General features: G+C 39.5%; 1 pseudogene; it reads left to right on the plus strand.

The window, feature by feature from the left end:
- The first annotated feature begins 14,185 nt into the window (after positions 1-14,185).
- LOC126061944 (heterogeneous nuclear ribonucleoprotein A1-like) lies at positions 14,186-15,145 on the plus strand (annotated as a pseudogene).
- The last annotated feature ends 12,846 nt before the right edge of the window (positions 15,146-27,991 follow it).

Below are 27,991 nucleotides of genomic sequence, written 5' to 3' on the forward strand. Positions count from 1 at the left end.
TACACACATCTCCCCAAACCATACATAATCTCTGAAAAAACACAGTTATAAAGTCATACTTGCTCCTAACATGATACAACTAACACGTGTAAAACCGAAAATACACTAGCCCCATTTATGTCTTATACTTTATAAGTGAAGAAAACAAAAATATTTGATGCATCCATATAAAGCAGAAATACTGTTAACAATTACAGTCCTCATTCCTGCAACTTGTCTTGTGGCTGTAACTGGTGTTTAGAACTACCTTCTTCCACCACCCATTCCATACTCCCTTTGCCCTCAGCAAGCACCTCAGCTGGTCATGGCTCTTTGCATGGTGGGGTGACCCAAAACTTCATTCCTGAAGGGTCTGGGCCATTAGTAGTCATGTTGGAATTGGGCTGCTGTAGTTTTCCATTGACTTAAATCAGAGGGCATGTAGTACTAAGAGACGTTCTAAGGAATCTGCTGAATTCCGGGTATACTCTTCTTTACATCCATTGTGTAACATCAATCAGATTTCCTTTGGTAATCAGGGTCAATCACACCAACCAGTATGGTAATTCCCTTCTTTGCCTGTTGATCCAGAAGCATAAGGAGCCCAAAGTAGCCAGGTGGCGTTTTTAGCTTCCAGTTCAATGGAATCAGTGATGTGTCTCCAGGTGGCAGCATTCCTCCCTTTGGAACTAAGACCTCTAGACCTGCAGAGCATAAGGTCGCAGGGACAGGAAGCAAAAATCCTGTGAGTAGGTGACTAGCGGTAATAGTGAATGGTGTCACTCCCATACTCAGCCATTGATTCCTGGACCCATGAATCCTGGCTATGAGAGAAAGAGCACCATATATTGGATGCTAGTTTAGAGCATATAAAGCCTCCTGGAGAACATTGCCCCAATCCTGCAAGGTATTACCACCTAGCTGGTGCCGTAATTGTGTCTTTAGGAGGTCATTCTATCATTTTATCAAGCCAGCTGCTTCAGGATGACAGGAAGCATGGGAAAACCAGTGAATTCCATGAGCATGGGCCCACAGCTGCACTTTATTTACTGTGAAGTGAGTCCCTTGATCAGAGGCAATGCTGTGTGTGATACCATGACAGTGGATAAGACATTCTGTAAGTCCACAGATGGTAGCTTTGGCAGAAACATTGTGTGCAGGGAAGGCAAATCCATATCCAGGGTAAGCGTCTATTCCAGTAAGGATGAGACAATGCCCTTTCCATAATGGAAGTGGCCCAGTGTAATCAACTTGCCACCAGGTTACTGGCTGATCATGAGGAATGCTGCCATATCAGGGACACAGTGTTGGTCTCTGCTGCTTAAAGACTGGGCACTCAGCAGTGGCTGTAGCTGCATTAACCCTTGGTGTGGAAGTCCATGTTGCTGGGACCATGCATGACCTCCATCCTTGCCACCATGGCCACTTTGTTCATGAGCTCACTGAGCAATGATGAGAGTAGCTGGGGAAAGAGGATGAGTGGTTTCCACAGAACATGTTATCCTATACACTTGATGGTTAAAATCATTCCCTGCTGAGGTCACCCTTTGGTTAGCATTCACATGAGGCCCAAATATCTTCACTTCTTTGGCCCATTCAGAGAGGTCTATCTGCATACCTCTTCCGCATACATTCTTGTCTCCAATTTTCTAATCATGTTCCTTCCAAGTCCCAGTATACAATCAAATATCTGGCATTTCTCCTTCCAAGTAAAGTGAACAACCAGGTGCACTGCTCAATGTTCTGCCCACTGGGAGGATTTCCTTCACCACTGTCCTTCAGGGAGGTCCCAGAAAGGTGTTGTAATGTTGCCTCTGTCCACTTTCCAGTGGTGCCAGCATATCACGCAGAACCATCTGTAACCCAGGCACAAGTTTTCTCTTCTTCAGTCAACTATCATAAGGAACCCTCTTTGAGGTCATGGGTCTAGACTGGGAGATGGAAGGTAATGTGACAGGAGTGGAGACCATGGGCATTTGGGCCACTTCCTCAAGCAACTTACTTGTGATTCCAGGTCCTGCTTGTGTCCCATCTCGTATATACCACTTCCAGTTAATGATGGAGTGCTGCTGTTCACTTCCAACTTTACAAATCTCTGGGTCAGACAACTCCCAGTTCATGATGGGCAGCTCAGGACACATAGTGAGTTAATGTCCCATTGTTAAGTGTTCAGTCTTTGGTAAGGCTCAGTAACAAGTCATAAGCTGTTTATCAAAAGGAAAGTAGTAATCTGCAGAGGATGGCAGGGCTTTGCTCCCAAATCCTAAGGATCTGTGCTGTGGTTCACCAATAGGGGCCTGCCAAAGATTCCAAACAGCATCTCTATCTGCCACGGACACTTCATGCATCATTGGATTAGCTGGATCATATGGCTCAGGTTGCAGAGAGGCTTGCAAGGCAGCCTGAACTTGTTGCAGAGCCTTCTCTTGTTCTGGGCCCCACTCAAAGCTAGCAGCTTTTCAAGTCACTTGATAAATAGGGTTGTTTAGCACACCCGAATGAGGAATATATTTCCTCCAAAATCCAAAGAGCCCCACTGAGCATTTTGCCTCCTTTTTAGGTGTGAGAGCAGCCAGATGCAATAACTTATCCTTCCCTTTAGAAGGAATATCTCAACATGCCCTACATCACTGGGCCCCTAGGAATTTCACTGAGGTAGAAGGTACCTGAATTTTTGTGGGATTAATTTCCCACCCTATGTCATGCAAATGGAAACCCTGCTGGCATAGTGATTAAGTGCTACAGCTGCTAACCACAAGTTGGCAGTTAGAATCCATCAGGTGCTCCTTGGAAACTCTATGGGGCAGTTCTACTCTGTCCTATAGGGTCACTCTGAGTTGGAAATAACTCGTGGGCAACAGGTTTCAGGAATGGGTAGGATGCAAATGTTTTACTAGTAAGTCCAGAGTCATTCACACATCTTCCTCACTAGGCCCAATCAGCATACTGTCATCAGTGTAATGGACCAGTGTGACATCCTGTAGAAGGGAAAGGCGATCAAGTTCCCTGTGGAATAAACTATGACATAGGGCTGGAGAGTTGATATAACTCTGAGGTAGGCAAGTGAAGATGTAGTGCTGACCTTGCCAGCTGAAGGCAAACTGCTTCTGGTGGTCCTTTGAAAAAGGTATGGAGAAAAAGGCATTAGCCAGAGCAAAAGCTGCATACCAGGTACCAGGACTTATATTAATTTGCTCAAGCAACGAAACTACATCTAAAACAGCAGCTGCAATTGGAGTCACCACCTGGTTAAGTTTTTGATAATCTACTGCTATTTCCAAGATCCATCTGTAATTTTGCACAGGCCAAATAGGTGAGTTGAATGGGGGTGTGGTGGGAATCACTCCCCTTGCATCCCTCAGGTCCTTGATGGCGGCAGTAATCTCTGCAGTTCTTCCAGGAATGTGGCATATCTTTTAGTTTACTATTTTCCTAGCTAGGAGAAGTTCTAATATCTTCCACCTGGCTTTTCCTACCCTAATAGCCCTTACTCCGATTTTCAGGGATCCAGTGTGGGGGTTCTGTCAGTTGCTGAGTATATCTATTCCAATTATGCATTCTGGAACTGGGGAAGTCACTACAGGCTGGGTTGGGGGATCCACTGGACCTACTGTAAGACGGACCATGAACCAAGACCTCCATATGCCCCCACTCTGATTGGTGGGCCACAGTGACATTTTGGGTCTCCTGGAATTAGTATGAGTTCAGAGCCAGTATCGAGTAATCCCGCAAAACTGATTGTTTTCTTTTCCCCAATGAGCAGTTACTCTCATAAAAGGCCATAGATCCCTTTGGGGAAAGCTGGAGAGAGATTAACAGTACAAATTTTGGCAGTGTATTAGAGTCCTTCCTCAAGGGGACCTGACCTCCCTTTCATTCAAGTGGTTGTGCGTCTTTAAACTCACTCAAGTCTGGGAATTGATTGAGGGACCATGACTCTCTATTCTGGTGATTTGAGTTAGACACTGTTCACCTGACCTAGAATTCATCTGTTTGTACAGATCAAGTAAATATTTAGTAGATTTCCTGTCTCCTAGGGACACCATGAGTGAGTAGCCAGACACCATAAGCCCATGAGAGTCAGACTATTCTGATTACTGCTTTGACTCCACTGTCCATCACTGTAACCATCCCCACCTTGTCTCTGTCAATTGAATGCCGCTACTTGACCCCTACTAGCATGGAGTCTAATCAGCCCCATTGTAGTTAGGTGTCTTAATTCAGTTAGGGAACTTCCCATCGTCAAATCTAATTTACATAAAATAGTAATCACGGCAGTCTTCAAGGATGCTGGAGCTCCCTTCACAAATTTGATCCTCACAACTATGGTAAAAGGTGTGTCCTCTGGGCATTCCAAGTTTGGGTCTGTGGGCCTAACCTTATGAATCCACTCTAGCATCTCAAGTTCCTTAAACCTTTGGATATCTTCTTCTACAGCATGCCAAGGCAAGCCTGGTACTTCAACTTGATTTAGTATAGGCTACCTCATAATCCATGCTTCAGCAATGCAACCAAATAAATTATTAGATCCTTTCCTAATTTCTTAAACTGAAACATTGAATGAAGGTTTTGTGCTTAGTGGACCCATACAAACTCAGACTGATCCATCTTTATGTTCCTTGTACCATTATCCCACATCCTTAAGAGCCATTCCCACACATATTCCCCAGATTTCTGTTTGTACATATTAGAAGAGTCCATCAGTTCTTTTGGAGTGTAGCATACCTCCTCCTGGGTGACTTTGTACTTCACCTTTTGGGGCTTTTTGGAACTTAAGTCTAGTTATAGGTCTAGAAGCCAGAATCAGTAGTATGGAATTGTTTTGAGAAACATTCAGCATTGTTTTGTAAAGCATCTGCCTCAGGTGATCCCCCAGGTAATGACTTAGGCAAAGGCTCTTTAGAGGCAGGTGGGCTAGGGCTAATCTCATGAGAAGGACGTGGAGGAGCTATTGTTTTTCCTAGACAGTGTGCTGTAGCAGACAAACATGAATAGCCTCTTCAGATGGGAGTGGTTCTATTGTCAGGAGTGATTCAACAGAATTTAGGGTCTCAGTGTCTCCAGCTTCCTGATTATCTGCCCATATGTCCCCATCCCAAGTTTCAGGATCCCATTTTTTCCCAACAAATGCCCTCACTTCAACTTCAGGCACCTCTCAAGGTTGGCAACTGAGCATTTATTGTAATTGACCACTCTTACAATAAGATTCTGGGTTTGGTTTTCAGCAATATCAATTCTGTTCCTACAAGAAATACAGTTTTCTTTCAAAGCACAAGTGGAAACTTTGAGGTCTTTATGCAGCACTTGAGCTTTGACTCTGAAGCCCTGTGCACCTCTTTCTTTCACCAGTTTACCTAGTGAAAGTAGGACCAGTTAGACAACCAGAGTCCTTATACATCTCATTGTGACAAAATTGGAGAAAGATGTCATATATGCAATCACCCAGAGCCTCGCCTTTCACCAATACCTGATCTGTTGGTGATGATATTTTGCATATTTGAATTGCCACCTCACATCATGGATTAGCAGTGCCCACTTTACTACTGGAAGCAGAGTCATCAATATCTTTTAAGAGTAACCAGACTTGAGAACCAATTTAGAAAACTCATCCTTACAATTTTTTTTTTTTTTTTCTCTAAAACCACTCCAATACCAAATGTCTTATGCTGGGTTCTCTAGAGAAGCAAAACCAGTAAAGTGTATAAATATATATAGAGAGAGAGAGATTTATATCAAGGAAACAGCTCATGCAATTGTAGAGGCTGGAATGTCCTAAGTCTATGCATCAGGATAGAGGCTTCTCCTGATTCATGTAGCCACGGGGGCTGGCAAACTCAAGATTGGCAGGTCAGAGAGCAGGGTTCTTGCTCACAGGCTGTGAAGATCGGTGAATACTAAGATCAGCAGGTAAGCTGCAGGTTCAAGTCTCAAGGACTGAAGGCCAGATGAACAAGAGGCAGCTGCAGTATGCAGGAAGGGGAAAAGCCAGAATGTCCACTTATATTCTGACACAGACTACCTGCTCAACTGGTTGGCTATTCACAGCAGATCCTGTCATGGGAGTGATCATATATAAACAATGAGAATCATGGCCTAGCCAAGTTGACACACAATCTTAGCTATCACAGTAGTCCAGCACAAACCATTTACACCACCTGGGGACATATATCTATATCTATCTATCTACAAATATCCTCTGTTATCTACCTCTTTCTATATATTTATATATGAAGCCATCTCTAACCCAGAACAATTTAATACTCTCTCTTCTCCACTAGTAAATTGAAATGAGATCTTTTTAAATGATACATTCCCAGTGATGCCCAGAAATACAGAAACTCTAATTAAGTCTCCTTACTTTTCACGGCAGTATAGTTATTTGCATAGATTCTTTAAAAATCTGTCCTCCTTTTTTTCCAGAATATAATTGGAGATGTTTATGCAACCAAAGCCTTGCCTGGAATGCCATATTTGAGAATGATGTTCATTTAATCAGACTTGACCACCCACTTTTGTAACACTCTAATGGACTTTATGGAGCCAATTCTTACAAAGTCCCCCCAGGAGAAGTGGCCTGGAACCTCATGTAGAGGGTCCAATCTTACAGATGGTGAGAAAGGTCACTTCTAGGCAAGCAAGAAACATTGGGATATTTTGGAAACCTCCCCCCTCAAAAAAAAGAAAGAAATTTGTCTGCATTTACACATATTGTAGGTGAAATCTGGTGGAGAAAATTTCTTGAGCTTGTCTTCCTAGCTTCAGGATAAAAATAATAGAGGATTTAAAAATTCAATCTAAGTTTCCTTATTAAAACTTCCAGAAAGTAAACTTAGGAAGGCTTCTTTCTGCTCTCATATAAATAATCAGGTCATATCTAATGAGACTGGTAGCCTTATTCTATGGCCAGGTAAAAACATCTATGAGGTTATTGCTTTTTATCAAAAGGAAGGGAGACTGTACATAGAAATTGTGCTTCAGTAGAATCTATACACTGCTATCTGTATTTATCTTCCTGAGCTATCTGATTCTGTTTCTATGGGCAATATGGTACAGTTCTTTTAATTGTAAATAACTGATAAAAATGCAAAATAATTTTTTTGCATGAGAAAATGAAGGAGGCCTTGGGTGCAGGTGTTATTTTTTCCCACCAAGAGAATCAGGGACACAGATTTCTCCCCAGCCTTCTAAGCTCAGGGCCTCGGCACCTACAACTTCCAATTTCCCTTTTTGTGATATGTGAGGCTACTACTTGCCTCTTATCCTTCCGTAATGGGGAATTGTGATTCCTACTAGGTAGGCCTGTTTACACGCATGCAACTAAAAGCTGTACAGAGTTCAGGGAAGTGAGGGAACAGGGGAAAGACTGCTTGAGCCAGGCCTTGGAATAGGGTCTTTATTAACTGTTTTTCAATTCCAAAAAACCCTGGTGGTCTTTTAGTAATTTCTCCCTATATATTCTTTTTTCCTAAAGAGAAATTATGTGTTTTGACAATACAGTGCATTTTAAAAACAGCGTATCTGATCAAGTGCTAATGAAAGAACCCAGCATGGCTGTGGGTGTGCAATGCCACTGTCTTCCTCCATGAACAGGGTCTCATTTTAGAAAGCAAAGCAGATACTCAAAGGAGCTGAATCTAGCCCCTTTCTTCATTTAAGACCAAGATACTGGGATACTCTAAACCTCCATACGAAGTATGACAGAAACAAAAGACACCACAGTCCTATGAGAAGAAACAAATATATTTGGAGGAAAAAAAAAAAGTATTTTGGGTTAGGAAAAATAGAAACAACCCTCTTGACAGAATTTGCAGGCCTAACATATTTTGTTCATAAGGCATAGAATGTTCCTTTAAAGGACATTTTTCTCTTAGAAAGGGAGGTAGAGGAGAACTTTCCAGCAATCTGTAAGTGACACAACCTAAAAGACCCAGCATCCTGGGCTCCTGGATTAGCTTGGCTGAGCACAGGCTCCCTGGGCAACAAGGAAGGGCATGACTCTAACACTTTGCTGGTTGTTGACTTCTACATTGTTGCAGGATGTCTGGATTGTTTCTTAACTGTCTGCTCTTCTCTCAGGAAATTTAGGTCCTCAGAACCGGCTTGAATTCTGCAAGCTTGACACAGGAATAGGTGTCCTTTAGCATATAACACAATCATATTCCTATGCTCTTATATACACAGTAATGACATCTGGGCATGTATTCAAGAAAATAGGGAGGTTGGTGGTCAATGGGTAGAGGTACGGAGAAGCCAGGAGCAAGATTGTGAGGGAATTTTTTTGTTTATTGCATGCCTTTTTGTTGCTTTCAAATTATGAACCATAAGCATCTATTAATTTTCCAATAAATGAACAACCAAATTATCTGAAAATAGGTAATAGCACAGTGATAGACCATAATCATTCCACCTTTAGAGGAAAATGTCAAAGGATTCATAGGCACTTTTTCACCTATAAAAAAAAAAAATTGATCCCAAATTTCCTTATTTTCTGTGTGTGTATGTCTATGTATGTGCATGTGGATTTATTTCTCTACTTAAAAGTGAATAGATTTTTTTTTTTTTCAGATAGTTTTTCTGGTTTCTGTTAGTTTAAACCAACCCAGAGGCACTATGAGAGAAAAGCCTGGTGATCTGCTTCTTTCAAGATTATGGCCAAGAAAATCCCATGGAGCAGTCCTACTCCGTAACATCTGCGGTAGCCATGAGTCAGAATGAACTTAATGGGAACAGATTTTTTTTTTCTTACATATTGATTATCTTAATAAATGACAATTCAGGCAGTTAAATAATTTATCATCATCAAATGGAACAAAAGTTTAGTTTTGAAAAAAGACCAAGGGCAACCAAACCAAAAACCTTGTTCAGTTTTTTGATTGAACATTTTGTACTGATGTTTTATTCCAATATGTTTTTCATTAAAACTAATAAAGGGTTTAGATCTCTTCAGTGTTTTAATTTTCTGACTAATGCTTACCTTTAAGGAGCAAACTATTAATTACAGGGTTATATTTCATAATTTTCACTATTACTTTAGAAAATGTGTTGAAAATATATTAAACCTGATAATTAGAAATATTAAAAAATATTTAATCTTTTGTAATATTTTCTTAATCATCTTATTTCATGCACATTTTGGCCACATTGAGGATAAAATTATCTTCCTGAGAGTTATGCGGAGAATTTTAGCACTGGTCATTTATCTACACTAGCAAAGATTTCATGTGCATCTCTACTGGTGAGTTAACTGAATCAGTCCATGGCATATTCAGTGACCAGAACGTCGTTTTCATTTAAAAATACCTGTACATATTACAGGTTATGTTATTAGAAGACAGGCAAAGACAAAATTACTGTTTGTAGCTGGCTTTAAAGAAGCTTATTTAACTTATTTAAGAGTCCGTTCTACATCAAAATCTTTGTGATCTCCCTCTTTTCAATTTCTCTTTCTCTTTTTCTCTCCTTGTATAGTTTGGGGGGGGGGAATCACAAGAGAATTAACTGTAATTAACTGTAAGAAATTGCCCCTAGGTGGCACAACTGGTTTGCACTGGATTGCTAACCGAAAGATTGGTGGTTTGAACCCATGTAGCCGTAACGCGGAAGACAGGAGAGGCGATTTGCTTTCAAAGGTTACACCCAAGAAATTCTGTAGAGCAGTTCTACTCTGTAACAGGTTGGGTCACCACAACTGGAATCACCCCTACAGCAACCAACAACAACAACAATAACTGTAAGGAGGGGAAGAAGTAGACACTCAGTTTTTATATTTTATATGATTGCACTCTTTTAAAATGTAATCTGTAAAAATACAGAATAATAAAGGTATGTTATTTTTATTTTTATCAGAAACATGTTAAGAGTGGATTTCTCATAGAAAGGAGATTATACACTCCCCTTCCCCTTATATTTATACTTTTGTAGGAGAAATGTGTTCATTAGAGTTGTATCCTCTCACCACATGTATTCAATCTGTATGCTCAGCAAATATCCAAGAAGCTGGACTATATGAAGAAGAATGGGGCACCAGGATTGAAAGAAGACTCATTAGCAACCTGGGTTGTATGGATGACACAGCCTTGCTTGCTAAAAGTGAAGAGAACTTGAAGCACTTACTGATGAAGATCAAAGACCACAGCCTACTGTATGGAGTACATCTCAACATAAAGAAAACAAAAATCTTTACAACTAGACCAATAACCAACATCATGATAAATGGAGAAAAAATTGAGGTTGTCAAGGACTTCATTTTACCTGGATTCACAATCAACACCCGTGGAAGCAGCAGTCAAGAAATCAAAAGATGCGTTGAATTGGACAAATCAGCTGCAAAAGAGCTATTTAAAGTATTGAGAAGCAAAGATGTCACATTGAAGACTAAGGTGAGCCTGACCCAAGCCATGGTGTTTTCAATTGCCTCACATGCATGTGAAAGCTGGACAATGAATAAGGAAGACCAAAGAAGAATTGATGTCTTTGAATTGTGGTGTTGACAAAGAATATTGAATATAACATGGACTGCCAAAAGAATGAACAAATCTGTCTTGGAAGGACAACCAAAATGCTCATTAGAAGCAAGGATGTGAGACTACGTACATCTCACATACTTTGGACATGTTGTCATGAGGGATCAGCCTATGGAGAAGGACATCATGCTTGGTAAAGTAGAGGATCAGAGAAAAAGAGGAAGACCCTCAACAAGATTGATTGACATAGGGGCTGCAGTAATGGGCTCAAGCATAGCAACAATTGTGAGGATGGCACAGAATCTCATTCTGTTGTGCATAGGATCGCTATGAATCAGAACTGACTTGATAGCACCCAACAATAACAACAGGGAGAACATAACAACAGAAAGTATTTGCAAAAATATATGTCTGTACTCTATGTGATTAAGTTCTATGTGATCAGTTGCAGACTCTGAGACAAGGATTTGAAAGGAAGTGGTTTATGTGTGAGAAGACCCCAGTATGGTACTGGTAGAAGACCAGGGAAGTGAGACAGAGAAAGAACAGCCACTTCTAAAGTGCACCATTATCATATCTGTTCATTGGATCTCAGAGGCCAAGGTGAGCTGGGAGTCAGAAGGCACATGTTCCTCAGAGCTGTCCCACCAGAGGCACCACTGCCCGAGGGTTGCTTCTAGACAGCCTTAATTCTCTGGACCTTCAAGCCTGCTGGGGGCCTGTGAAGAGTATGTTAAGGCTTCCAGAAAGAGTTCTTAGGTAGTGGGATTTCAGAATTGCCCTAATGCCTGAGGGGGTACTGGCAGGAAGCTTCAAGTCTGCTTCAAACACCTTAATATTTACTTAGAGTGATGGTGCACTTCATCATAACTCCCTCAGATCCAAAATTTCAAGCATGTCTTCCCACTCTATTGCTATGATTCAGACACTCCTGAATGTTGGGGGTGGATGGTCAGGACTTCAAGACAGGGCATGTCTGGAAGGGGAATGACTACTCTGAGACTAGTTGCAGAGCGTGTGAACCTCAGATACAGAATGGTGTTGTGTTCATTTCTGTTTGCCTACACAGAAGGTATTTGTCTTCTAGAAACATCTTTAATTTTGTTTAGGGATGCTCTTCCCCCTTGAACACTCTAGTCCATGTGAGTCAGGATGGGCACATGCCAGTTTAAATTAAGACCGTTTCCATAAGAACATGTTAAATCATAGTGTCTTTGCTAAGAATATGAGAAAAGGGACCTACTTCTTTGCACTGGAGCTGAAGGTGGCAGGTTTTGCTCCTGCTACCTCTATCTACTGTTACGTGACCACAAAGGGAGACTCTAGGAATGGATTAGCACAGAGAATGAGAACTGTTGAGTTCAAAAAAAAAAAGATGTTAGGTGTTGAGCCATCATTCGTGGTGGGGTTCCTGTTTCTAACCATGCTTATATCCTAGATCAATACTATGTTACTGGAACTGTCTGATATAAACAATTGTAAGACATTTTTATATTTTGAACCCAGAAGGTTCCAGAATGCAACATTGATGATTTGGTTATTATAGCATACCAAAACCAAATCCATTGCTCTCCAGTCGATTCTGACTCATAGAGACCCATAGGAGAGAGTAGAATGGCCCTCTGGGGTTTTCAAGGCTGTGATCTTTATGGAAGCAGACTGCCAGATCTTAACCACTGTACCACCAAGGTTCCTTCTATTATAGCATAGGAAGTAATATTAAAATCTTACCAAAGGCATTTTTAGCAATAGGCAATTCTTTGCCAACCAGAAAACGGGCATGACCTTGGACAGATTTCTTAAAACCATAGTGTCTCAGTTCCCTTTTTAGTAGAATGAAGTAAATCTCAATATCAGCTTCATAGAGGGATTGCGAGCATTAAATGAGTTAATGAATAAAGTGCTTTGCACACGGCTTGGCACATGGTGTTGAAAGCTCCATGAGGACTGAGGCTGTGTCTGGAATACTTTTCTTTAAACACAGCAGCAATTATACTGCTTGCACATATAAGCTGCCAACAAATAATGTTTAGAAGAATAAATGGATAGAAGAAAGTAAGATTAATATTCAAGATATTTAACAACCAGTATGGTACCAGCACCAATCAATAAACACTGAACAGTCATAAGCAACAAGTATATATATATATATGTGTATATATATATATATATATATATAGCTGCTAACCAAAAACCCATTGCTGTTGAGTCAGCATAGGGTTTCCAAGGAGTGCCTGGTGGATTCGATCTGCCAACTTTTGGTTAGCAGCCGTAGTTCTTAACCACTACAACACCAGGGTTTCCATGTATATACATATATATATACATACATACATACATACATATATATATACACACACACACTTGTTGCTTATGACTGTTCAGTGTTTTATATATATAAAATATATATATATTTTATAAATATATATATATTATTTTATAATCTTATAAAATAATATATATAATTTTATATGGTAACAGGCCCTCACACAGTTCTAAAGCTTGGATGTGTTTGGTTTTACTTTAGGAGAAGCCTATATAGTGGTGCTACCCACTGATTATTATTTTATGAAAAAATCACTACCAGAATACACTTACTTGTTTATGTGACTCTTACGTAGACTATTATTGAGAAAAAAGAATCCTCATTTTTTTTTTCATTTCCAAGTGATGCTTGGATTGTACTATGCAATTCTGTTGCTGAAAGGACTGAGATCATGTAGCGAGTATGTGCATCATGGAGCCCTGGTGGTACAGTAGTTAAGATTCAGCTGCTAACCAAAATGTTGGCAGTTCAAATCCACTAGCTGCTCCTTGCAACCCTGTGGGGAAGTTCTACTCTGTCCTATAGGGTCACTATAGTTGGAACAGACTCCATGGAATATAACAACAACATGTTCTTCATGCTATCATGAAGTAAACAAATTTTAAATACCCCTCAATATGAGTTCCTGGTGCCATTGTGGTTAAGAAATACAGCTGCTAACCAAAAGGTCGGAAGTTGGAATCTACTGGGTGCTCCTTGGAAACCCTATGGAGCAGTTCTACCCTGTCCTATAGGGTTGCTATGAGTTGGAATCAACTCAATGGCAGTGGGTTCAATATGAGTTAGGGCTCATTTTCCCATTCTTGTTGAGTCACGACCTATTTGATAAATACAGTATTTCATGGCTCCCTCCACCCACCTTACCTAAAAATATTACTGAGAACCAGAGTATAAGAGTCTGGCCCTTTGTCACACAGAGTTCATAACAGAGACAAGATGAAACTCAGCTCCTTTTACCTCCCCAAACCAAAATTAAACCATTGCCATAGGGTCAATTCTGAGTCATAGAATCACCGGTCGAGTTTCCAAATCTGTAATCATTACATGAGCAGAGTGCCATATCTTTATCCCAGGAGCAGCTATTGGGTTCAAACCACTGACTTTTCCCTTAGCAGCCAAGTGCTTAACCACTGCACCACCAGGGCTCCTTAAGTATGGCTTAAAATGGCTTACTTTCTAGTTATTCTAGGAAGTGCTGTTTTAATTCCTGCCTTGGTGCTTTTTTCCATAAGGTACCTCTTGCCTGGAGTACCTTTCCACCATCAGTGAAAAGACCACATTTCACTGCAGATGAACCATCAATCTTGAATTTTGATTTTTACTTTCCACCTTACTGTACAAAAGGAAGAGAGAAGGGCTTTCTGTCCATGGATGTCGCTAAGGAAGCATCAATAAAGTCTTTCTTCCCATTGCCGTCATGCCTAAGTTAGAGTCTCCTAAAGATCCTGAACAGCTGTGGAAACTCTTCATTGGAGGGTTGAGCTTTGAAACAGCAGATGAGAGTCTGAGGAGCCGTTTTGAACAATGGGGGAAGCTCACAAACTGTGTGATACCAAGAGATCCAAAGGCCAAGTGCTCCAAAGCTTTTGGTTTGTCACTTTAATTCTACTGTGGAGGTAGTAGGCACAGCCATGATCAGGCCACACAAGGTGGATGGAAGAGTTGTAGAAACAAAGAGGGCTGTCTCACGAGAAGAATCTCAAAGACTAGGCACCCCCTTAACTGTGAAAAAAATCTTTGTTGGTAGCATTTAAGAAGAAACTGAATAACATCACCTAAGAGATTATTTTGAGCAGTATGGGGAAATTGATGTGATTGAAATCATGACTAACCAAGGCAGTGGCAAGAAGAGGGGTTTTGCCTTTGTAACTTTTGATGACCATGACTCTGTAGATAAGACCGTCATTCAGAAATACCCTACGATGAATGGTCACAACTGAGAAGTAAGGGAAGCCCTACCAAAGCAGAGATGACCAGTGCCTCATCCAGTGAAAGAGGTAGAATTAGTTTTGGAAATTTTGGTGGTGGCCCTGGAGGTAGTTTTGGTGGGAATGACAACTTTGGTCATGGAGGAAACTACAGTGGGAGAGATGGCTTTGGTGGCAACTGTGGTGGTGGTAGTGGTGGTGGTTAAGAGTTATAGCTGCTAACCAAAAGGCTGACAGTTGAAATCTACCAACAACCCTATGGGGTAGTTCTACTCTGTCTTATAGGGTCACTATGAGTGGGAATTGACTCAATAGCAATGCATGGTGGTCATGGATATGGAGGCAGTGGGGATGATTATAACGGATTTGGTAATGATGGAAACAATCTTGGAGGTGGCAGAAGCTACAATGATTTTGGCAATTACAACAATCAGTCTACAAATTTTTGACCCACGAATGGAAGAAAGCTAGGAGGCAGAAGCTGTGTCCCTTATGTTAGTGGAGGTCAATACTTTGCCAAACCATGAAACCAAGGTGGCTATGGTGGTTCAAGCAGCAACAGTAGCTATGGCAGTGGCAGAAGGCTCTAATGACTGCCAGGAAACAAAGCTTAGCAGGAAAGGAGAGCCAGAGAAGTGACAGGGAAGCTACAAAAAAAAAAAAAAAGGTTACAACAAATTTGTGAACTCAGTTAAGCATGCAGTAGCAGGGCCTAGCTCCTACAAAGGAGACGTGTTAGACAATATTCATGCGTGTGGGCAAAAAAATCAAGGACTGTATTTGTGACAAACTATTACAGGTCACTTTATTTTCTATTCTGTGGAATGTGTAGAGCATTCCAGCAAAGCTTTTAATGTTGTTGGGTGTTTTTTTGTTTTGTTTTGTTTTGTTTTGCACCTATGATGCTGATTGCTAAATGTAATGGTCTGATCATGATGCTTTAAAAAAAAAAAAAAGAAGAAGAAGAAGACAGAAGAAATCAGGAAATAAAAGGTAAGCATTCCAGCTAAAAGGACAATTACTCTATTGATTTTCTACTTAATCCCAATGCCTTTCTTTTCAAAAACTACTCCCCTCCTCCTCCTCTTCTTTCTTCTTTTGAATATCAGCACGAAAATGACCTTTGCAGTGTTTCAAACTAAATTATGTATCATGATATTGCAATTCTTTTATAAAAGGTCAAAAATGGTTTCTAATGTAAGTATGGTTAGCCCAGAAGGCAACATATATCTTTCAACTATAATATTTAAAATCAATAAATATATATAAATATGAAAAATTCTCTTTCTTTCTAAAATGTTACCTGTTGTTATTATGAAGTAACTGAAAGACACCACAATTTCTCTAGGGTATAGACTGGGTCTTCTATTTTTACATTTTTCTAGAGTATTTATTAGAGGCAAGGAGTAGAAGGGGTGTATTCAGTAATTGCTTAATAACTACACTGGATAGAAGAAAATTTTAAAGGATCTATTGTTCATGAAACATGAACCACTTTCTCAATAGTGACAAATATTTATAATGAAGTACAATAAAAAATCTAATGGTTTTAAGCAATGGAATAACACTAAGAATTTATCTACTTTTTTTTGTTTATCAATATATACAGTTCTTTTACAGTCTACAAAACTACTGAAAATGTAAATACAACTTAGTTACTTCTCAGACAAATCCACGAAATACCTATTTTCTTAACTACAGATACAAGAAGAACTAAGGCTCTTCTTTTAGGATAATGAAAATATATCTCCAAGGTCACTGCTGTCTAAACCATCTTTCTAAGTAAATTCCTAAAGATGCAAGAGTAAGTGCTTCAGCTCAAATACCTGGGCTTGGGAGGGTAGAATAAGTATGTGAAATAGCAGAGCTAACAAGAGGCAATTACAATGAGCAAAGCATCAGGAAATAATATGCTGAGATACATTTAAATAGTAAAGAAAAAAACTTGGTGTAGTCTATCTTAATTGACACTATTGCACTGGCAAAAAAAAAAAAAACTCTGGCAGCTACAAGAAAAATGATGGAAAGCGAAAGAGACTTACATAAGTGGAAAAACATACCTTGCTCATGGATAGGAAGACTTAACATTATAAAAATGTCTATTCTACCAAAAGCGATCTAGACATTTAATGCAATTCTGATCCAAATTCCAACAACATTCTTTAATGAGATGGAGAAACAAATCACCAACTTCATATGGAAGGGAAAGAGGCCCCACATAAGTAAAGCATTACTGAAAAAGAAGAACAAAGTGGGAGGCCTCACTCTAACTGATTTTAGAACCTATTTTACAGCCACAGTAGTCAAAACAGCCTGGTACTTGTATGACAACAGATATATGGACCAATGGAACACAACTGAGAATCCAGACATAAATCCTTCCACATATGAGCAGCTGATATTTGCAAAGGCCCCAAAACAGTTAAATGTGGAAAAGACAGCCTTTTTAACAAATGGTGCTGGCATAACTGGATAACCATCTGCAAAAAAATGAAACAAGACCCATACCTCACTCCATCCACAAAAACTAGCTCAAAATGGATCAAAGACATAAATATAAAATCTAAAACAATAAAGATCATGGAAAAAAAATAGGGACAATGTTAGGAGCCTTAATACATGGCATAAACAGTATACAAAAAATTACACAATGCAGAAGAAAAACTAGATAACTGGGAGGTCCTAAAAATCAAACACCTATGCTCCTCCAAAGCCTTTACCAAAAGAGTAAAAAGACTACCTACAGACTGGGAAAAAGCTTTCAGCTATGACATTTCCCATCAGTGCCTGATCTCTAAAATCTACACGAGACTGCCAAAACTGAACTACAAAAAGACAAATAACCCAATTAAAATTGGGCAAAAGATATGAACAGGCACTTCACTAAAGAAGACATTCAGGTAGCTAACAGATACATGAGGAAATGCTCATGATCATTAGCCATTAGAGAAATGCAAATCAAAGCTACAATGAGATTACATTTCACTCAGACAAGGCTGGCATTAATCCAAAAAACACAAAACAATAAATGTTGGAGAGGCTGTGGAGAGATTGGAACACTTATATACTGCTGGTGGGAATATCAAATGGTACAAGCACTTTGTAAATCAATTTGGCACTTCCTTAAAAACCTAGAAATAGAACTATCATACAATCCAGCAATCCCACTCCTTGGAATATATCCTGGAGAAATAAGAGCCTTTACACAAACAGATATCTGCACATCCATGTTCATTGCAGCACTGTTTACAATAGCAAAAAGTTGGAAGCAACCAAGGTGCCCATCAACGGATGAATGGATAACTAAATTATGGTATATTCGCACAATGGAATACTATGCATCGATAAAGAACAGTGAGGAATCTGTGAAACATTTCATGACATGGAGGAATCTGGAAGGCATTATGCTGGATCAAAGGAGGATGAGGAACACGAAGGACACAAGGTAATTATGAGCCCAAGAGACAGAAAGGGCTACATAAACGAGAGACTACATCAGCCTGAGACCAGAAGAGCTAGATGGTGCCCGGGTACAACCAATGGCTGCCCTGACAGGGAACACAACGGAGAACCTTCCAGGGAGCAGGAGAGCAGTGGGTTGCAGACCCTAAATTCTCATAAAAAGACCAGACTTAATGGTCTGGCTGAGACTAGAAGGACCCCAGTGGTCATGGCCCCCAGACCTTCTGTTGGCCCAGGACAGGAACCATTCCTAAAGCCAACGCTTCAGACAGGGATTGGACTGGACAATGGGTTGGAGAGGGGTGCTGGCGAGGAGCGGGCTACTTGGATCAGATGGACACTTGAGACTATGTTTTCATCTCCTCCCTGGAGGGGAGATGAGAGGGTAGAGGGGGCTAGAAACTGGCGAAATGAACACAAAAAGAGAGAGTGGAGGGAGGGAGTGGGCTATCTCATTAAGGGGAGAGCAATTGGGAGTATGTAGCAAGGTGTATATAAGTTTTTGTGTGAAAGACTGACTTGAGCCATAAACTTTCACTTAAAGCACAATAAAAATTAAAAAAAAAAAAAGAAAGAAAAATGATGGTGATCTACGTGAACATATCAGCAGTTCGCAAAGCTAATGGGAGTTCAGAGATCCAGGCTTGGAAAACAAACAGATGAAATCAAATAAAAATATAAGTTAGAATGGACAACTATGGAACAGAAAACACAATCATTTATTTTCAAAAGGATAAGCACCACTGCTGTAGCTGATGCAGTATATGACCCCTCCTAAAACTATCCTATATCTTTGCATCATTTAATTGAGGCTAAAAATTCTGAACAGCAATATCCAATTGGCTAAGCTAATTTGGTAGATAGTAATGAATATCTCTTCCCGGGCTCTCTTGGGTTGGGGTGAGGGATAGTCTATTACTGATAAGCTTCAGGCAGTAAAATCTACAAAAAGTGCAGAATGGCTCTGAGATATGAAGGAAGAGGTGCTGTGTGTGTGTGTGTGTGTGTGTATAAAATATTAATTATACTTCAAAATTCCATTAAGAAAACCTCCATTCTACACATAGATCATTTTATAATAAACTTCTGAACTTGTTATGTATTTATTACTCATTTATTTATTTAGTTCGCCACCCGGGTGGCACAGGAGTTAAGAACTCGGCTGCTAACCAAGAGATCAGCAGTTTGAATCCACCAGCTGCTCCTTGGAAACCCTGTGGGGCAGTTCACTCTGTCCTACAGGGCCTCTATGAGCTGGAATCAACTTGAGAGCAACAGGTTTGGTTTTAGGTATTGTCCTTTTCAGTGGTTAAGATACAGGTTCCACGAAAGCAAGGATTTTGTTTCTTTTGCTGAATGCTTTATCCCACCACCTATAACAGCTACTGACATATAGCTTGTAATCAATAAGTACTTGTTGAATTAATTAATTAATGCATAAGAGAATGCTGAAATGTTTGGAAAATACTTCTTCCCCAATTTCTTCTCCCCATTCAATACCTTTAGGTCATCAATCACATGACTTTTTGGCCTATTTACAACCTCAAATAATGTTTATCACATGAAACCTTGAAGAAAGGGGAAGTTGGGGAGGTTTCAAGTTGTGTTTCACAGATTGAGCAGTTTTATCTCTATACCCTCTGTATAAAGGGAATCTTTTGACCTACTTCCTCTGATTGACAGTGTGCTGGAGTTAATAAGGAGCTTGTGATGATGATGAGTCAAGTGTGAAGCAGCTGCCTCCTCCTGGTCCCTCTGAAATTCTTACAAGCTTCAAAAAGACATTTCCTAAATATCAACGGAATTCAGAAAAGAAATGTCAACCGGGCTTCTTGGGGGAGTTTTCACACTGAGAAATTCCTAACACCTAATTCAGAAGGAAAGAGCCCTGATGGCACACTGGTTAAGAGCTATGGCTGCTAACCAAAATATTGGAAGTTCAAACCCACCAGCCAATCGCTGGAAACCCTATGGGGAAATTCTACCCTCTTCTATAGGGCTGCTATGAGTCAGAATTGACTTGACGGCAATGTTTTTTTGGAAACCCTGGTGGCATAGTGATTAAGTGCCACAGCTGCTAACCAAAAGGTCGGTAGTTCGAATCCACCAGGTGCTCCTTGGAAACTGTATGGGACAGTTCTACTTTGTTCTATAGCATTGCTATGAGTTGGAATTGACTCGACAGTGACCGGTTTGGTGGTTTTTTTTTTTTTTTTTTTAATTCTGAAGGAAGAGTTAAAGAAGACAATAATAAAGATTTGACAAGAGTAATGATAAAAATTACGACAAAAATGTTGTAGTGGTATTTAAATGCTTCTCCACCTCCTCTGGGTGGCCCTGGGGAAGATAATTGGATGTCAAGGTTTAGATTTTGGGTTCCATATTTCAGATGATGCGTCCTGTGAAAATCCTTCTTGTCCTTCAACACTTATTTTCAGGTTCATTTATCTAAGAAGGCTTACTTGAATTCAAGGCGCCTAAAGGCCTTCCGCCTGTGCTCCCATTAACACCCTACTTCATTTTAACCTTTCCGTATTTCTTTCTTACATTTGGTTTATGTAACTATATTTTCCTACTTAACCGTTACCATTTGAAATGCAGAAACTACGTCATATTAATTTTGGTACCTCCACAACTTATCAGCAATGTGTACCACAATGTCAGCACTCAATACATTTTTCTTGAAATATTTACTGATCTGGGATGAATACAGTAATGCAAACTTGCTGCAAACCAATGATACACCAAGATTCTGGATTATTTGAAGAAGAGTAAGATACTACAGTCAAAAAACAATTTGTCTCTGAACCTGAAATTAGTTAAGTATTATATATTCTCAAGGTTAAAAAAAAAAATAGTAAAACTAAAGGTTTTTTTTCTGAATAAAAGAAGAAAGTTGAAATGATAATACAGTTATTACCTCCCCTCACTTGCAGAGTTATTAGGGAAGGGGCACCAAAATGGGTAGTTAGACAACGCGGGAGCGAAGTGTAGGGTGTGGAGGAGGGGAAAATCAAAAGTACTGAGCAAGACAAAGAAGGATTTTGCCTTAAACAGTCCATCTGGGAAGACTTAGAAACAAATGAATAAAGACTGGAAATCCCGGAAATGCTCTGTTCACCCCACAGCATTTTAGGTGAGTCTTTCCCTCTCCAGGTCTCTATTTTCCAGAAGTCTCTGAGAATCCAGTAATTTCCTCAGCAATCATTCCCAGACAGTGCAGCCTTTGCTAACAGGTAGAACTGGAAAAAAAAACACCCATTTTTAAGAATACTCATTTCAGTCACATTAGAGCCCTTTTGCAAATGAGGTGGAGGAGTGTTTAATAGATGGTATAAAAGACAATTCTTTTTAAGTTTTCACTTCCTTACTTGTAAGAAAAATGCTTACAAACCAAGACAATTGACTTTCTGCCCCAAAGACCCAATGAGAGGTGCAAAAAAAAAAAAAAAAATACCCACCAGGAAAAATAAGCTAGAGCCCAATAAATGTTCAATGTGCCACAGACATTCAGCATAATGTTAAAACATTGAATTACCCTCTAAAATCATATTTATCATTTTTAATAGATAAAATGAATACTAAAAAAACGTAAGGTAAAGTCTTCTTTTTGTATTGCTTTTGTATTTAATCTTTGCAGAACATTTAAGAAAATCTTTCTAAAGCACAATCCTCTCAACTTTGTCCATGTTCCTTGCTAAACATCAAATTAAACAGAAATACATAGTAGAAAGGTCCCTGGGTGGCACAGAAAATTCACACTAGACTACTAACCTAAATGTTGGTGGTTCAAACCCATCCAGTAGTGAAGAAGAAAGGCCTGGTAATCTGTTTAAATAAAGATTACAGCCATGAAAACCCTATGGAGCAGCTCTACTCTGTAACACATGGAGTTGCCATGAGTTGGAATCAACTTGACAGCAATGGGCTTAGTTTTTATTAGTTTACATTATTAAAATAGAGTATCTGGTGCAAAAGTCAGTGCTCGGCTACTAACTGAAAGGTTGGAGGTTTGAGTCCAACAAGAGGTGCCTCAGAAGAAAAGCCTGGCAATGTACTTCTGAAAAAACAGCCATTGTAAACTCTATGGGCTCACCATGTGTCACGGTTGACTTCACAACAGTTGGTTTTATGCAGTTGAAATGTAAATGTTTCCCTTAGTCTTCTGCAACAGATGCCCTGAGTCCTAGAGTGACAACAGTACTGTGAAGAGTTGCAATCCACACTGATATACATAGCTCATGAGGGAGAGCTATCGTTGTTTTAATCTATTGAGCTTTTGAGGTTGTGGATTTCCAAAGCATAATATGGCCTATTTTGGTAGATATAGGAATTAAATTCCCCCAAGTGTCTGTCAGTTTGTTGTACTGTGGGGGCTTGCGTGTTGCTCTGATGCTGGAGGCTATGCCACCAGTATTCAGATACGAGCAGGGTCACCAATGGAGGACAGGTTTCAGCTGAGCTTCCAGCCTAAGACAGACTAGGAAGAAGGACCTGGCAGTCTACTTCTGAAAAGTATTAGGCAGTGAAAACCTTATGAACAGCAGCGGAACACTGTCTGATATAGTGCTGGAAGATGAGCCCCCCAGGTTGGAAGGCACTCAAAAGATGACTGGGGAAGAGCTGCCTCCTCAAAATAGCATAGACCTTAATGATGTGGATGGAGTAAAGCTTTCAGGACCTTCATTCACTGATGTGGCATGACTCAAAATGAGAAGAAACAGCTGCAAACATCCATTAATAATCGGAACCTGGAATGTAACGAACAAATCTGCCTTAGAAGAAGGGCAACCAGAATGCTCCTTAGAAGCAAGGATGGCGAGACTGTGTCTTACATACTTTGGAGACATTGTCAGAAGGGATCAGTCCCTGGAGAAGGACATCATGCTTGGCAGAGTACAGGGTCAGTGGAAAAGAGGAAGACCCTCAATGAGGTGGACTGACACAGTGGCTGCAACAATGAGCTCAAGCATAACGATTGTAAGGATGACTCAGGACCAGGCAGTGTTCCACTCTGTTGTGCATAGGGTTACTATAAATCGGAACCGACTCGAAGGCACCTAACAACAACAAAGACAGGAATTAGATTAATTATGTTCTTTTTCATATGTATGTTACTTTATATTTCTTTTATAACTTGATTTTTTTAACTTGAAAAATCTACCAATCTTAGTCCATGTATATCTACTTTATTCTTTTTAACCAATGCATGGTACTTTAAAGAATGGATAAAACATAACTGATGTGTCAAATTGGCTGACAAAATAGTAAATGTACCAGAGGATGACTCTAGATGGACTGAAGCTTTTTTTTTTTTTAATTGTACGTTAGATGAAGGTTTACAGAACAAACGAGTTTCTCATTAAACAGTAACATATTGTTTTATGACGTTGGTTAACAACCCCACAACATGCGAACACTCTCCCTTCTCAGCTTTGGGTTCCCTATTACCAGCTTTCCTGTCCCCTACTGCCTTCTCGTCCCTGCCCCTGGGCTGATGTGCCCCTACAGTCTCGTCTTGTTCTATGGGACTGTGCAATCTTTGGCTGAAGGGTGAACCTCAGTAATGACTTTATTACTTAGTTGAAAGGGTGTCTGGGGGCCATACTCTCAGTGTTTCTCTAGTCTCTGTCAAGCCAGCAAGCCTGGTCTTTCTTTTTGAGTCAGAATTTTGTTCTACATTATTCTCCAGCTCTGTCTGGGACCCTCTATTGTGATCCCTGTGGACTCAAGCTTTTATAAGGAATAAAACTGAGTATACCAGAAATAATGAAAATGGTGAGTTTAGAAATAAGCCTAGGATAAAATGATGATCCAAGGAGGAATAAGTAAGATATGTAAGATAAGCTTGCTAGAAAGAGTAAGTTATTATGAAACAAACCCAGACAGTAGCAAGGGAGATCTACTAATTACTGTACAGAGAAACCATCATGACAGAGGTTTTTTTTATTTTACTATGTATATTTATTATAGAACCTAGGATGATATGTGACACTTTCACTGATTTAAATCTTAATACATGCCTGTATAATAATGAAAATAATAATGATAGTAATAATTCCTACCACTTACTGGATATTTAGTATGTGCCAGGCTCTGAATTCTGAGAAGCCCAAGAAAAGCCTGGAAAAAGCATCACCAGCACATTTTTCATTTTCTTCATTCATTTAGTGGTCATTTTTAGATTCCCCTTCATTTTAGAACCACATATAATCCATCAATAAGTTTGATGGACTCTACTTTCAAAACGTATCCCAAATCTGACCACTTCCCATCACATCAGCAGCTTCTTTCTAGTCCCAGCCATCTTCAAGGCTAGGCAAGACTTCTAACTTGTTTCACCGATCCCATTCTTGCCTCTTTACAGTTTTCTCTATCTAGAAGCAAAATGGTATGTTTTCTGTATGTAAATCAGATCATCTCATTTTCTTCCTCAAAATTCCCAATAAGGCAAAAATCTTAAATTTTGATCATACTTACAAACACCATCTGGCACCTGCTCATCTCCTCAACTTTGTCTCCTGCTATTCTTCACCCAGCTCTCTAGGCTGCAGGCACGTTGCCCTCCTTGCTTTCACTCAAATACACTACACTTATTTTTCCTCAGGAGCTCTTCACCTCCATTCCCCTATGCCTTGGACGCTTCTCACTCTGAAATCCCCACAGCTTCTCTCACACTTCATCTAGTCTCTGCTCAAAGGTCATTCCTCAGAGTGCCATTCTCTGCCTGCTTTGTGCAAAATAATTGTAACCACTTACAATCGTATAGCTTTCTCCCTAGAAGAAATGTTTGCTATTTATTAGCAATAGTTTTTTGCTTGATATGTTGGCTTATTGTCCATCTGCCCTACTGGAATTTAAGTTCCATGAGGGCAGAGACTTCTTCTGACCTGTGAGTCTGTATCCTTAGCACTGAAGAGCACCACTTGGCATATAGGGGCTTCCCTAAATATTCATGTCATATTGATGAATAATTTTCAAGATTTGTTTAAGCTTATCAGGTTTTGATATAAGCTTAGGGTATTAGTTCACTTACTCAGTTATTTTGGTTTTGTTTTTAGATGTTCTTTAGGACTTAGCAAGATTTAGCAGAAACTCAGTTCAGGTGTGTGCGGGTATGGGAAGTGTGGTGGTACATTGTATGAACTGGAATTGTTAGGATTATTGAATCTTCCTTCACAATAGCAGACCTGGTGGTGCAGTGGTTAAGAGCTACAGCTGCTAACCAAAATGTTCGCAGTTCAAATCCACCAGCTGCTCCTTAGAAATCCTATTGGGAAAGTTCTACTCTGTCCTGTAGAGTTACTGTAAGTCGGAATAAACTCAATGGAAACAGGTTTGGTTTTTTTTTTTCTCTTTTCACAATGTTGGTTAATGCAACTAAGTTATAAAAAGCCTAGTTACTGTTAGCAATTAAGGTAGGAGTAGGACGTTTTCTGTCCAGAGTTCACCAACTCTCATTAATCCTGCTCCAAGCCTCTTGTGCACACCCATTGGGAAAGCTCAGGGTCCATGAAAAAGGATCCCCTAGGGAAACTCATCTATCCCATCAGCTTCAGAGATGGCATGAATTCTCTCACTCTCTGCTTTGTGTCCTTTCCAATTAACCAATTATTTCTTGAGGAAAGGTAATCTCTGCAATTTTCATTTTCAATCCAAAGAAATTGGAAAGAGTCTTACCACATGATCCCATTTAATCATTCCAATCATCTACCAGGTTATGACAATATGTATTTCCATTTTACAGAGTAAAACATTGACTCCAAGGTCAATTCTCCCAGTCATTCACTGGATTCAAGTTCTAGCTCAAATACTTCTTAGCTCTGTGAATTTAAACAAGTTGCTTAACCTTTCAAACTTTTAATTTCTTCTTTCTATAAAATAGATATAATATTGACTTTATGTAATAGAGTTATGATATGGTTTAATAAATGAATGCCCCTGGAAGCTAGCTATTCTTAATGAGAGGAATGTCAGAATTGTCTGAAGAGTCCCACATCTCAACTGTCTCAGCCCCAGTAGAGAATCTGGGGGCTAAAGTTTAGAATATAATGCAGTACAGTTGTATACTACACTGTACATTTAAAAGCAATTAAAATTATTGAAATACCAGGAGACAGTCCTTATGACAATTATCCACTTAATAACAACCATTCTCAATGCCTCCATTGCCTTATGCATTCACTGGCTTAAATGTTTATTAATTTAAGAAATATGTTCACAGTACAATTTTTTTTTTTTTTTTAGATGAATGCCCAGTGGCTTGTATCACTAACTCCACAGTCAGAGAAACATAGGTTCAAATGTCATCTCAGGCCCTTCATAGTTGTGTGACCTTGGGCAAGGTAACAGGCAGGTCATTTGGAATATGCAGATTATCAAGCTAGCTAAATTCCCAGTTATAAGAGAAAGGGGCAAAACTTCTCTGGATCAGGTCAACTATAGAATAATAGTAATTACAGTTGTTAATATTTACTGAGGGTATACTATAGGCCAAGCACTTTGCTAAACTCTCTCCTTGAGTTATTATTTAATCCTCACAAGTCAACTTTAAGCCAATCCTCATCTGTTCAGAGCACCCTTTATTCCTAGCCACATGTGGATATTTAAATTTAATTAAAGTTAAAAATACCCAGTTTGTCAGTTACACAAGGCCCATTTTGATTGTCCAGTGACACATGTGGCTAGTAGCTACTGTATCAGGCAACACAGATACAGAACATTTTCATCAACACAGAAATTTCTATTGGATGGTTCTGATCTAAACCAAACATCTGATTAACTGTCCATTACAATTAGAATAAAACACAACATCTTTATCATAACCTTCCTGGTCTGATATGACCAAGTCCTTTCTTATCCCTTTGATTTATTTCATATTAATCTCTGTTGTTCACTATTTTCCAGGCACACTGGCTTTCTTTATGTCCCTTTGACACACTAAACATTGTTGAAGTCCCTGTGTTTGTTGTTTTATCAGCCTATTACCTTCTTACCCCAGATCATCACATGGCTGCTTTATTCTCATAGTTTAGATTGTGACTCAACTATTTCCTTCTCAAAGATCCCTTCTCTGATTATCCTATTAAATTAGCCCTTTTACCCCCAGTCCTTTCCTATCCCATTATCCTATTTTGTTTTCTTATAGAGCTTATCACTCTCAGAAATTTCCTTGATTTTTTTTTTTTTTTTTGGTCTTATATGTTTATTGCCTTTGTTTTTGAATGTAAATTCAGGGACCTTGAATGTCTTATTCATAGATGCATCCCCAGCTCAAAGTTCAATGACTGCCCACAATAATAACTTAATAACTATTAATTGAATAAAAAAAAGAATTGATTTTGTAGATGAATAAATTAAGCCCCAGAGAGATTAAGTAACTTGTCCTTTGTCACACAGGTAAATGGTGAAAATATGGGATTTGTATCTAAACAGTTTCTCACTTGGACGTGTGACTGCAATAAAATCAAGAACTATTACTCAGAGGTAAAATGAAGAAGATGATGATGCTCAGGGAACACCTCAAAATCTAGTTGCAAAAGCCTAGGAAGTCAGATTGTTCCATGAAGAGTGATGGAATAGTCGATACAGCTCACTAGATACAAACAGTCAAATGGCAACACCAGTGATTGTTGGGGTTTGGGGGAAGCAGAGCTTCAACCTGGTTCTTCCTGATTCTGTCCTGGCTGACCAAGTGACAAATGAATTAACTTGAATTTGTAAAATGTGGGCATACCGGAATGATATCAAGAACAGGAAAATTAAGGGTCAGTGCCCTGCTAGAAGCTTAATCTCCCTCTTAGAAAAAAAGGGCAGCATGTGTGTTGCATAGC

This window comes from Elephas maximus, chromosome 2 (genome assembly GCF_024166365.1).
Source record: "Elephas maximus indicus isolate mEleMax1 chromosome 2, mEleMax1 primary haplotype, whole genome shotgun sequence".
Classification (NCBI taxonomy): Eukaryota; Metazoa; Chordata; class Mammalia; order Proboscidea; family Elephantidae; genus Elephas; species Elephas maximus.